This window comes from Ursus maritimus, unplaced genomic scaffold (genome assembly GCF_017311325.1).
Source record: "Ursus maritimus isolate PB19 unplaced genomic scaffold, ASM1731132v1 scaffold_9, whole genome shotgun sequence".
Classification (NCBI taxonomy): domain Eukaryota; kingdom Metazoa; phylum Chordata; class Mammalia; order Carnivora; family Ursidae; genus Ursus; species Ursus maritimus.
The window spans coordinates 60,387,237-60,401,550 of record NW_024427107.1 but is presented as its reverse complement, the minus strand read 5'-3'; the positions used below and the strand labels follow the sequence as shown (position 1 = coordinate 60,401,550).

General features: G+C 39.8%; 1 long non-coding RNA gene across 2 annotated transcripts in view; it reads right to left on the bottom strand.

Moving 5' to 3' along the window:
* LOC103661585 overlaps window positions 1–14,314 on the bottom strand; it is a 129,910-nt gene that overhangs the window by 106,938 nt on the left and 8,658 nt on the right. Inside the window, exon 2 of one of the 2 annotated variants that reach the window (XR_005833756.1) lies at window positions 5,319–5,421. This is a non-coding gene — a long non-coding RNA (uncharacterized LOC103661585). The remainder of the gene's footprint in view (window positions 1–5,318; window positions 5,422–14,314) is intronic. The other variant, XR_568185.2, reaches the window with a different exon arrangement.

The following is a 14,314-nucleotide window of genomic DNA, read 5'->3' as shown; positions in this document are numbered from 1 at the left end:
CAATGAACGTTCACTTAAAAATTTTGTGTATTATATTTTTATTTTTCTTGGCTGGATACATAAGTGTGGAATTGCTGAGTCATACAGTGCTTTCTAAGAACCTGAGAACCTGTCATCCAAAGCGGTTGCACCATTTTACCTTCCACCAGCAATGTGTGAAAGTTCCAGTTTCTCCACATCCTCCCCAACACTTATTTTTGTCTCTTTTTTATTATAGCCATTCCAGTGTATTGGAAGTGGTATCTCATTGTGCTTTTAATTTTCATATCCCTAATGTCTAATGATGTTGAGCATCTTTTCATGTACTTGTGAGCCCTTTACATATCTTCTCTAGCAAAAAGTCTATTCAAATACTGCGCCCATGTATTAAGTGGGTTGTCTACCTTATTATTGAGGTGCAATGTACATTTTGGACATAAGTCCTTTATGAAATATATGAATTGCAAAATTTTTCTCAAGCTAGCCTGTGGCTTGTCCTCTCATTAGATTAATGATGTTTTTTGGGGGCGCCTGGGTGGCACAGCGGTTAAGCGTCTGCCTTCGGCTCAGGGCGTGATCCTGGCGTTATGGGATCGAGCCCCACATCAGGCTCTTCCGCTATGAGCCTGCTTCTTCCTCTCCCACTCCTCCTGCTTGCGTTCCCTCTCTCGCTGGCTGTCTCTATCTCTGTCAAATAAATAAAATCTTTAAAAAAAAAAAATAATGATGTTTTTTGAGCCCTTATGACCATGGATGGTAACAGGGGCCTCACTTACCTGCAATTAGTTCATTTGACTACTACATATGACTGGGAAACCAATTTCAACCGAAACTTCTCAATCTTTACAAAGCACCAAGATCTGCAACTGGAGAAACCAACTCGAGCCCAGCTTCTGGCTAACAGGATGGCCCAGGACAGGGGCAGCACAGATGCAGCAAAATCCCTCAGGATTCTGACAGCAACTAAGGAGAATTAACATCTTCCTGCTCATGATCATGGAATATTTTTCCATTCATTTAGATCCTCTTTAATTTTTGCCACCACTGTTTTATAATTTTCAGTGTATAAGTCTCACTCTCCTTTTGTTAAATTTATTCCTAAGTATTTTATTCTTCTTGGTGCTATTGTGAATGGAATTGTTTTCTAAATCTCATTTTCAGATCGCTCATTGCCAGTATATAAAATTACAATTGATTTTTATAAGTCGATCTTATATCCTGTGACCTTGATGAACTCACTTATTTCCAATAGATTTTTCCTGGAGGTCTCCATAGGACTTTATACATACAAGTGTGACTTTGTTGCTGTTGTTGTTGTTTCTTGCATCGTGTGTTTAAGCAATAAAATTCAAAGCAAACTGATTTTAAATTAAACAAATTAGAATGCACTCAAAATTATTCCAGTTATATTATCATGTTGCATATGCCTAAAGGGCAGAGTGAGAGAGGTGTCATTGGGCCGTGCTGGGAATCACAGGTCATCTGCAGCCTCCCTTACCTCTTCTACAGCCTTATGAGATGGTCTTTCAGCTGGGGTTTTTGTCAAAATGTGCATATACCTATAGAGCTGTGTCAGAGGGGGGAAATCATTGAGAATCGCTGCCTTTGCAGGATTGCTTGGCCCAAGACATGTCCTTAAGGAAGATTCTAGGGAGTCAGACGTGGTCCTCAAGAGCAGGAGCAGCATGAGAAAAAACAAACCAGAAGGCAATGTATTTTGACATGTCCATGTGAAAACTATAAAAAGGTAAGAAGAGGCATCTTCCCTACTTCACAGAGGGTATAGATAAAATTGGCAAAATTGGCATTTTGAGTCCTGCACAGAGCATACAATTCAAAGAACTGGATAAAGTTAGTGAAAAAAAGAGGTGTGGCAATGACTAACTTATTGCCATAAAAGTCGTAAAATCCTAATATTGTACTATAATTGAATTACAACATATTATTGATTTAGTGTGTGTAAAGCACTTCGCTCAGAGTTTGGTTAATAGTGAATGTTCCATAGATGGTAGTTGTTCATACTATCACTACTACTTTTGCAACTCAGAGGAGAGGTGTTCCACGACTGTCTACAACGAGTATTTGTAATGCTAAGAGCAGTTCCCTGCTCAATCTGATGGTCATTTCAAAGATAATTATTATGAGACCCTGAAAATAGAAAAGGCAGTTCAGGATAGAGGTGGGCTTCAGAGGTAAAGGTTAATAAAGATGCAAAACACTAAAACCTTGTACTAACTACCCATGGCAATCAAAACTACACACTGCTTTTCCCATATCCACTGCGATAGCCAAGATAGGGAAACAACTCAGTGTCCATCATAGGTGTGGAGATATGCACACACACACACACACACACACACACACACACACACTGGAATATTATTCAGCCAAGTAAAAGAAGAAAATCCTGCCATTTGTGACAACAGTGATGGATGCTGAGGGCATTATGCTTAGTGAAATAAGTCAGAGGAAGACAAACACTGAATGATATCACTTATATATGGAATCTTAAAAAGCTAAACTCATAGAAACAGGGAGTGGAGTGGTCATTATCAGGGGCTGGGAGATAGGGGGAAAGAGAGGAGATTTGGTCAAAGGGTACAAACTTTCAGTTACAAGAAATAAGTTCAGGGGATTTAATGTATAGCATGGCGACTATACTTAATAATGCCGTATTATATTCGTGAAAGTTACCAAGAGGGCAGATCTTAAATGTTCTTACCTCACACACAAAAAATGGTAACTCTGGAATGTGATGGAGGTGTTAGCTAACACTCTGGTAGTAATCATTCTGCAAATTATAAGTGTATGAAATCAACACATTGTACATCAAATTTATACAATGTTACCCATCAATTATAGCTCAATAAAGCTGGAAAAAAAGACTACAGAGTGCTTGTGGAGAGACTAGTGAATAAATACGTGCATCTGTACATGTGAGTGTTTATATTCAGAAAATCTATTTCAAGCTTATCCGTAATCACATTTAATTGCATCTTTAATTTCTAAATTGCCAGATTAAAACACAAGCTCCCTTCTCATTGATACTGAGAAAAAGGAGGCTGTTGTGTGGCCAGCAACTGCAGCCTGAAAGGGCAGGTTCAGAACAGAGTCCTCTCTGCCCCTCCTCTCTCTTCCCTCTCCTTGCCTCTTCTCCTCACCCCTGCTCTAGCTAAGGGCAGAGTCATCTGACCCTGGAGGTTACAAATTCACTGATTGGGAAGAGAGGTTCTTTTGGCTATATCTAGTTCATTTGACTACAACATACATCTCAGAGACCAAGTTCAACCTGATGGGAAGGTTTTCAGACTCTATAAAGCATGGGATCCATATCTGGAGAAACCACCTCTGCCTTGCCCAAGCCCTGGGCTCCAAGTAACTGAAAGTCAAAGCCTGCCTGACAGGATGACCCAGGGCAGGGGCCCCCAGAACGCTCAGGTGGCCAGCCCCTCTCAGGAGAAACAGGCATTGTCGCAGCTTCCTGGTAACGGGGCCGTCCCTGCCATCTCAGCCTCTGCCCCTAAGCAGACAGACAATCCTACAGCCAGCACAGAGAGGCCCAGGATGTTAAAAGAAGCAGGGAGCCAGCACAATGATTTCATCTGTATGATGCCCAGCATGTAGTGGCTGCAACCTTAGGAGACATGGCACTGAATGGAATGAACATTCTAGACTCAACTTTACCACGTGGCAATGAAGCCATTTCACTTCCTTCTCCGTTTCTGCTTCTGCGCGTTGGAAACATAGTAATTCCTACCTGCAAGGTCGCATCAAGGATAAAAAAGGAGCATATTCTAGAAGACTCACTGTGAGGCCCAAAGTGTCACATGAATAGGAACCAAAAAATGACAGGTTGCCTCTATGGTGCTGTCTACACTTGGCCCAGATATTAATATTTAAGTGGCTAGAAGCAGGGCCGGTTTTCTTACTGACATTCTTCTAAGAAAGGTAATTTTAAGATTATACATATTATTTTAATAGAATTCTATAACATTATTTTCATTTGATTGAAATGAATATGATCATAAACACTTTTTTTTGTTTGTTTGTTTTGGTCCCTGAATGGGTCCCTGTACAAAATGACATTGTTTATCATGGCTCTAATTGGTTCCCTTGTTTCAGCCTGACAGTCTCCCAGATTCATCCTTCACACCACTGCCAGCCTGCTATGGCTCCAAGACAAATCTGAGGTTGACTCCTCTTTTTCCCTAAAGACCCATATCCAATCAGTCAAGTCTTAGGGATTCTGCCTCCTTAATATCTCTCAAATCCATCCATTTCTCTCCATCCCACCTGACAAGCCTCTATTTTAAGTCACTATCATTTCTCATTGGAAACTAATGAAATCGCAGCCCACACGGTCACTCCTAGGGGTCCCTCATGTTGCTCTTTTATCTCCATTCCTTTCTCCATACTGCAGCCAGAAGGATCTTCCTGAAGTGCAAATTTTCTCATGGCACTGCGGCTGGAACCTGTGCACGTTAGCGTCATCAGGATAAAACCCCTAGCTGCCGGACCAGGTGTCCCGGCTCTGCCTTCACACACCTAATTCCTTACCTCCTCATTGCCATCACCTCCTTTGGGAATCCTTCTGCGGACCCCTACGACCGGGCTAAGAGCCCTTGCTCTGCATCTTCAGAGCACTCACCATCTCCTTGAACTTACCTCTTTCCACTGTTACTTATCTATTAGCTGCTATGGTTCATCAGCTAGACTATCAACTCCCCCAGAGCACGAACGGATCCTTGTTCCTGGTATATCCCAATAGCAGGTGTTGCATTCTCACGCAGATTTCTTCCCATCTCCTAGCTCCTGGGGATACTGATAACTCATGGCTCAAAGCCATGTCCTTTGCTGGGCATTGCCCCAGGCTGCAAAAAAACTGCCTTCCCTACAGTTATAGCCCCTCTTCAGGGACACTGGGCCACCAGTGACCCAGGGACATTGGCATGCAAAGGCCTGGCCTCCTTTCCTCTTTGGGACAACTCTATAGGGTTAGCTCCAGCACTCGCAGTAAGACTGGGCGGGGTCTTAGCTGCAACCACATGGAGCACATGCTTCTCTCCCTGCCCCATCCTGTCATCCTCACTTTCGTTCAGGTGTATCTCCCCAGATATTCCCCAGGAAACCATGTGCACACAACTCACAATATTCAGTATATTCCCAGGCAACCCAGTCAAAAATAGTCCTTATATCCAATGTAGTACCTGGCCCAAAATGTAGTTGACGTATGGACTAATAAATGGATAAATGCCTTTTTAATGCCAAGTCTCAGAGAAGAAAATTTGTATCATGTATGTTTCCATTTCTAGAGCCCGGCACAGGGCCTGACTACTTACTTACTTAGACGGTCCTTCAGATGTTCTCTCTTATGACCAAGGGAGCAGTCTTCTGGAGGCATATGGCTCCTTTCTTTATCCATTAGGTCCAAAGTGATAAAAGCTAAAAGCATCAAAGGAATGTAACATTACATTACTCTGCATAATAATGAAATTTACTGCCTTTGAAGGAAGAAAAGGTATATGGCAATTACAAAGCAGTTAGAAAACACTGTTTTTCATAAGGGTTTAGAGGGCCTGTGTTCTTCCCAAGAATTAAAATAACTTAAGGGTGAGCTATGTACTGTTCTAACAGATCTAAAAGGGCTTTTTAAAAAGTGATATCTAGGGGCGCCTGGGTGGCACAGCGGTTAAGTGTCTGCCTTCGGCTCAGGGCGTGATCCCGGCGTTCTGGGATCGAGCCCCACATCAGGCTCCTCCGCTGGGAGACTGCTTCTTCCATTCCCACTCCCCCTGCTTCTGTTCCCTCTCTCGCTGGCTGTCTCTATCTCTGTCAAATAAATAAAAAAAATCTTAAAAAAATAAATAAATAAAATAAAAAAATAAAATAAAATAAAAAGTGATATCTTTAGGAAAATCCCCTAATAGACCTGCCTTGAAGGGTACATGCCCAAACTGAATGATGCTGTCAGACTTGAAGCACCAAGACCCCCTTGAGTGGAACCACTTTGCAGCTCTTTGGATTATCAGAAGAAATCACTGATTTGCCAAATAAAAACTCCAGGGTTCTACCCTGAACTCAAGGACTTGTACTTGGGGAAATAATGAGGGAAATCACAATGAGTCCTGGAAGGACCCAACGGATAAGGGTTGGGGTTTTCCAGAATAGAGTTTCAATGGGGAAATCCAGGAGATAAGGCTCTTTAGGATAGAGGGGCAAACCAGGGATAGGGAAGTCAGAATAGAAACTATGGATGTATTTAAAGAGGACCCTTCTAGGAAAGGGTTGACTTCTTAGTCAACACACACACATTTGGACCCTGGGAAAGTTATATTTAGTACTTGGCTCTATTTTTTCTTCTTTCTTCTTTTTCTTTTTTTTTTTTAAAGATTTTATTTATTTATTCGACAGAGATAGAGACAGCCAGTGAGAGAAGGAACACAAGCAGGGGGAATAGGAGAGGAAGAAGCAGGCTCATAGCGGAGGAGCCTGATGTGGGGCTCAATCCCAGAATGCCGGGATCACGCCCTGAGCTGAAGGCAGACGCTTAACCGCTGTGCCACCCAGGCGCCCCTTCTTTTTTCTTTTTAATAGACTTTACTTTTTTAGAGCAGTTTCAGGTTTACAGCAAAATCGAGCAGAGGGTACAGAGAATCCCCATATACCTCCTGTCCCCACACATGCACAGCCTCCTCATTAGCAACATCCCCCACCAGAGTGTGCATTTGTTATGACTGATGAACCTACCTTGACACCTTATTACCACCCAAAGTCCATAGTTTACATTGGGTTCATTCTTGGTGTTGTATATTCTATGGGTTTGAACAAATGTATAATAACATTTATCTTCCATTAGAGTATCATACAGGGTACTTTCTACACCCTAAAAACTTCGGTGGATCAATTCCTTTTTGGAATTACCCAGTCCTTCAGGAAAGGTTATGCATATTTATACATGTATACACACATCTTGATATTCTCAAGTAGTGATTCAAGACAGTTTATGACAAGAAACCTGTACTTGCCCACAACAAACCCAAGAGAGGAAGTTTCTTGGATTACATTAACTCTCCCTCAGAAAGATTCACATTACACATCAGCATATCAAATTCTTCAGGAAATTCCATTAGTAAAGAAAACTTCCTAACTTCTTTTAAGACCGAATTCTCCAAAAACTATCTATTGATACCTGCTAAATCCGTGGCACCCACATGAGGACTGCTACAGAGCCAATTCATGGATTTTATTTTAACAATAGTGTGGTATAAGCAAAAGGGATATTCTTGGAGAGTTATGTGATCAGGGGATGTAAGAATGACTGGAGATGTTGGCCCTGTTAAGACCATGTGACAGTGTTTCCATCCCAGTCTTACCTGGTGTAGAACGAAGACAGTGGCTAAGGGACAGGAAAGGGAGTGTCAAGAGCATCATTGTTGAGGACGAATTGACCAGACCTGTTCACTAATTTCTATGAGAAGCAGGGAGAAGGAGGACTCCTGTAATCACAAAATGTTAGTGCAGGAAATGACCTTTATCTACTTGTACTCAGCCTTAGGACCTCCAAACACCCAAGTTTCAAGGAGAAACCTAAAGTACGGAACAGAAGAAAGGAGAGGCTGTGGGTGTGTTTTATAAAATAGTGGAGGAAGGAAGAGTGTGGGCGAGGAATTCCCATGCTTTCCATTGTGAAAGTTTGGCTGGGAATTTTTTGAACATTCCAGATCTGAGAGAAGTGCCTCAACATACAGACCTCATGATTCAAGTATTACTTTTCTCCCACTCTCAAAATATTTCAGGATAATAGGTTTCAGAGGCAGGAATATTTCACATAAATAATTTTAGGGGCCTTGATTTATGACAACAAATTCAGCTCATTTTAAATTAGCATAATCATTATTTAAGATGGCTGCCGCACACCAAGCACAGCGCTAAGTTCTAGAGAGATGGAGTGGAACAACGTTCTTTTAAAGCCTTCAAATACTAACTGTGTGAATTTTTTGTTTGCTTTGTGTCAGGTGTTGTGCTAAGTGGCTCTGTTCCCTTCACCTTTCTGTATATTCTGTTTTTTTCTTCTTTTTTTGTTGTTATTTTGTTAAAATCTTTTTAAATTTTCATCTTTATAGTTACATTCTATCTTTTCAATGTATTTAATTTTATTTTTACATATATAAGTTTTTCTTTCTTTACAATTTTGAGATGCAGTTTCTTCTAACAAACTGACCAAAATGCACCCAGGATATAGTGTATTGCTCTACATTGTTCACCTGCCTGTTTATGTTCCTTCTTTTTGCTTCTCTCTCTCTTTTTTTTTGTCTTTTAATTTTCATTTTTATAGTTACATTCTATTCTTCATTGTATTTAATTTTATTTGTGTACATATATAAGTTTTTCTTTCTTTACAATTTTGGGATCTAGTTTTCTAACAAGCACAGCAAAATACACAGAGAATTCAGTGTATTGCTCTATTCTGTTCACCTGTCTGATTATATTCTTTTTCTTTTTAATTTTTTTTTTTCCGATTTGGGTCTCTTCTGATTTGTTTAGTACATATTTCTCTGGGGTCGTTGTTGCCATTTTAGTATTTTGTCTCTTGTTTACCTGTTCTTCTCTGGACAGAAGGATAAGACAAAAAAAACTCACCTCAAAAAAGAGAACAAGAGGAAGTACTGACTGCCAGGGACCTAATCGGTATGGACATAAGTGAGATGTTGGAAATAGAGTTCAGAGTAGCAATTATAAAGATACTAGGTGGGCTTGAAAAGCACAGAAGACACTAGAGGAGCTCTTTCTGGAGAAATAAAAGAACTAAAATCTAATTAAGTCAAAATAAAAAAGGCAATAAAAAATGGAGGCGTTAACTGCTAGGACAAATAAGGCAGAAGAGAGAATTAGTGATATAGAAGACAATATGATGGAGAATAAAGAAACTGGAAAAAAAAGAGATATACAACTCCTGGATCATGAGGGGAGAATTCTAGAGATAAATGATACCATAAAGTGAAACAATATTAGAATAATTGGGATCCCAGAAGAAGAGGAAAGAGAAGGGAGGCAGAAGGTATATTAGAGCAAATTATACTGGAGAACCTTCCTAATCTGGGGAAGGAAACAGGCATCCAAGTCCAGGAGGGACAGAGAATACGCCCTCAAAATCAATAAAAATAGGTCAACACCCTGACATATAATAGTGAAACTTGCAAATCTCAGAGACAAAGAGGAAATCCTGAAAGCAGCGTGGGACGAGAGGTCCATAACCCACAAGGGTAAAAACATTAGACTGTCAGCAAACCTATCCACAGAGACCTGACAAGTCAGAAAGGACTGGCATGATATATTCAGGGTGTTAAATGAGAAAAAATATGCAGCCAAGAATACTTTATCTAGCTAGGATGTCATTCAAAATAGAAGGAGAGATAGAAAGCTTCCAGGACAAACAGAAACTAAAAGAATTTGTGATCACCAAACCAACCCTACAAGAACTATTAAAAAGGATCCTTTAAACAAAGAGAGAGCCCAAAAGTAATATAGACCAGACAGGAATGGAGACAATATACAGAAACAGTGACTTTACAGGTAATACAATGGCACTAAATTCATATCTTTCAATAGTTACTCTGAATGTAAATGGGCTAAATGCCCCAATCAATGACACAGGGTATCAGCTTGGGTAAAAAAGCAAGACCTATCGATATGCTGTCTGCAAGAGACTCATTTTAGACCCAAAGACACCTCCAGATTGAAAGTGAGGGGGGTAGGAAGACATTTATCATGTTAATGGACACCAAAAGAAAGCTGGGGTGACAATCATATCAGACAAATTCGATTTTAAACCAAAGACTGTAATAAGAGATGAGGAAGGACACTATATCATAATTTAAGAGTCGATCCAACAAGAAGATCTAACAATTGTAAATATTTATGCCTTAACATGGGAGCAGCCAATTATATAAGCCAATTAATTAAAAAATCAAGGAAACACATCAATAATAATACAATAATAGTAGGGAACTTTAACACCTCCCCCCCTTACCACAATGGAAGGATCATCTAAGAAGAACAACAAGGAAATAAGGTCTTTGAATGACACACTGGACCAGATGGACTTCACAGATACATACACAGCATTCCATCCTAAAGCAGCAGAATACACATTCTTCCTGCACATGCAGTGCACATGGAACACTCTCCAGAATACATCACTTACTTAGTCACAAATCAGGTATCAACTGGTACCAAAAGACTGGGAGAATTCCCTGCATATTTTCAGACCACAGTGCTTTGAAACTGGAACTCAATCACAACAGGAAATTTGGAAAGAACTCAAACACAGGGAGGCTAAAGAGCATCCTATTAAAGAATGAATGGGTCAACCAGGAAATTAAAGAAGACTTTAAAAAATTCATGGAAACAAATAAAAATGAAAGCACAACTGTTCAAAGCCATACAGTAAAGGCAGTCCTAAAAGGGAAGTATATAGCAATACAAGCCTTTCTCAAGAAACAAGAAAGGTCTCAAATACATATCTAAACTTCTAAACCAAAAGAACAGTAAAACAGATCAACAAAACTAAGAGCTGGTTCTTTGAAAGAATCAATAAGATTTATAAACCCCTGGCTGGACTTATCAAAAAGAAAAGAGAAAGGATCCAAATAAATAAAATCATGAATGAAAGAGGAGAGCCCACAAATAACATGGAAGAAATACAAACAATTTTAAGAACATATTATGAGCAAGTATATGCCAACAAATTAGGCAATATGGAAGTAATGGATGCATTCCTAGAGATGCATAACTGCCAAAATTGAAACAGGAAGAAAGAGAAAACCTGAACAGACCCATAACCAGCAAGGAAATTGAAGCAGTAATCAAAAATCCCCCAGAAAACAAGAGTCCAGGGCCAGAGGGCTTCCCCGGGGAATTCTACAAAACACTTAAAGAAGAATTAATACCTATTCTTCTGAAGTTGTTTCAAAAAATCGAAATGGAAGGAAAACTTCCAAACTCTTTCTATGAGGCCAGCATTACCTTGATCCCCAAACCAGACAAAGACCCCACCAAAAAGGAGAATTACAGACAACCAATATCTTTGATGCATGTGGATATAAAAATTCTACCAAAATACTAGCCAATAGGATCCAACAGTACATTAACAAGATTATTCACCATGACCAAGTGGGATTTATTCCTGGGCTGCAAAAGTGATTCAATATCTGAAATCAATCAATGTGATACACTACATTAATAAATGAAAGGACAAGACCCATATGATCCTCTCAATAGATGCAGAAAACACATTTGACAAAGTACAGCATCCTTTCTTGATTAAAACTCTTCACAGTGTAAGAATAGAGGGAACATACATCAATATCATAAAAGTCATATATAAAAAGCCCACAGCAAATATCATTCTCAATGGTGAAAAACTTAGAGCTTTTCCCCTAAGGTCAGGAACATGGCAGGGAGTTGGGGGCAGCAGTCACGACTGCTGTTCAACATAGTATTAGAAGTCCTAGCCTCAGCAATCAGACAACAAAAAGAAATAAAAGACATCCAAATCGGCAAAGAAGACGTCAAACTCTCACTCTTTGCAGATGACATGATACTCTGTGGAAAACCCAAAAGACTTCACTCCAAAATTGTTAGAACTCATACAGGAACCCAGCACAGTGGCAGGATATAAAGTCAATGCATAGAAATCAGTTGCATTTCTATACACTAACAATGAGACAGAAAAAAGAGAAATTAAGGAGTCAATCCCATCTACAATTGTACCGAAAATCATAAGATACTTAGGAATAAATCTAACCAAAGAGGCAAAAGATCTGTACTCAGAAAACTTAGAACACTCATGAAAGAAATTGAGGAAGACACAAGGAAATGGAAAAATTTTCCATGCTAATGGATTGGAAGAACAAATATTGTTAAAATGTCTATGCTACCTAGAGCAATCTATATATTCAATGCAATCGCTATCAAAATACTATCAACATTTTTCACAGATCTGGAACAAATCATCCTAAAATTTGTATGGAACCAAAAAAGACCCTGAATAGCCAAAGGAATACTAAAAAAGAAAACCAAAACTGGTAGCATCACAGTCCCTGACTTCAAGCTGTATTACAAAGCTGTAATCATCAAGGCAGTATGGTACTGGCCCAAAAACAGACACATAGATCAATGAAACAGAATAGAGAACCCAGAAATGGACCCTCAACTCTATAGTCAACTAATCTTTGACAAAGCAGAAAAGAATATCCAATGGAAAAAATATAGTCACTTCAACAAATGGTATTGGGTTAACTGGATAGCCACATGCAGAAGAATGAAACTGGACCATTTCCTTACACCATACACAAAAATAGATTCAAAACAGATAAAAGACCTAAAAGTGAGACAGGAATCCATCAAAATCCTAGAGGAGAACACAGGCAGCATCCTTTGTGATCTTGGCCACAGCAACTTCTTGCTAGACACGTCTCTAAAGGCAATGGAAACATAGGCAAAACTGAACTAATGGGATTTCATCAAGATAAAAAGCTTTTGCACAGCAAAGGAAACAGTCAACAAAACCAAAAGACAATTGGCAGAATGGGAGAAGATATTTTCAAATGACATATCAGATAAAGGGACAATATCCAAAATCTATAAAGAACTTATCAAACTCAACAGCCAAAGAACAAATAATCCAATCAAGAAATGGGCAGAAGACAAGAACAGACATTTCTCCAAAGAAGACATCCAAATGGCCAACAGACACATGAAAAAATGCTCAACATCCCTCAGCATCAGGGAAATACAAATCAAAACCACAATGAGATACCACCTCACATCAGTCAGAATGGCTAAAATTAACAAGTCAGGGAAGGACAGGTATTGGTAAGGATGAGAACAAAGGATAACCCTAATACACTGCTGGTGGGAATGCAAAGTTGGTGCAGCCACTCTGGAAAACAGTATGGAGCTTCCTCAAAAAGTAGAAAATAGAGCTACCTATGACCCAGCAATTGCACTAATGGGTATTTACCCCAAAGATACAAATGTAGTAATCCAAAGGGGCACCTGCACCCCAATGTTTATAGCAGCAATGTCCACAATAGCCAATCTATGGAAAGAGCCCAGATGTCCATCACAGATGAATGGATAAAGAAAATGTGAGATACACATACACACACACACACACACACACACACACACACACACACACACACACACACACACACACACACACACACACACACACACACACACAATGGAATACTACTCAGCCATCAAAAAAATGAAATTTTGCCATTTGCAATGACATGGATGGAACTAGAGGGTATTATGCTAAGTAAAATAAGTCGATCAGAGAAAGACGATTACCATATGACCTCACTCATATGTGGAATTTAAGAAACAAAACAGAGGATCATAGGGGAAGAGAGGAAAAAATAAAACCAGACAAAAATCAGGTAGGGAGACAAATCATAAAAGACTCTCAATCATAGGAAACAAACTGAGGATTGCTGGAGGGGGGAGTGGGGGATGTGGTAATTGGGTGACGGATTAAGGAGGGCACATGATGTAATGAGCACTGGGTATTATATAAGACTGATGAATCACTGACCTCCACCTCTAAAACCAATAATACATTATATGTTAATTAATTGAATTTAAATAAAATAAAAGTAAATCATGGTTAAAAAAATAAAGTATGATCATAAATTCTTAGACATTCTCTTCAAAAAACAGAGCCTGATTCTCCTCCTCTTGAGGGAAGGCTGGACAAGTAGCTCACTTTCAACAAGCAGAAGAGGCAGGAGTGATGATCTGTGATTTTCGAGACCAGGACACAAAAGGCATGTGGCCTTTCCTGACTTTCCTGGATCACTCACTCCCTGGGGAAGCCAGCTCTCATTTTGTGAGGAGCAACCCAGCAGTCTCATGAAGACGTCCATGTTGCAAGGCTCTGAGGCCTCCCACCCATAGTCAGCTCTAACTTGCCAGTCGTGTGAGGGAGCCACCATGGAAGCAAGTCCTCCATCCCCAGTCAAGCCTTTGGATGAAGGCAGCCCTGGCCCACATCTTGATGGCAACCTCATGAGAGACACTGAGCTGGAACCACCCAGATTAAGCTGCTCTCAGATTCTCTGAACCATAGAAATTCTGAGATGATAAATAATTTTAAGCCACTAGATTTGGGGGGTTAATTTGTTAGACAACTGATCCTCAAAAAGCCCCTGAGACAGATACATTGTTACCCATTTTATAGATGAGCAAATCAAGGGCAGAGAGGTTACTTTGTTTCAATTCACCCAGCTGGCGTGTGGTGAGAGGCAGATTTCAAACTCAGATC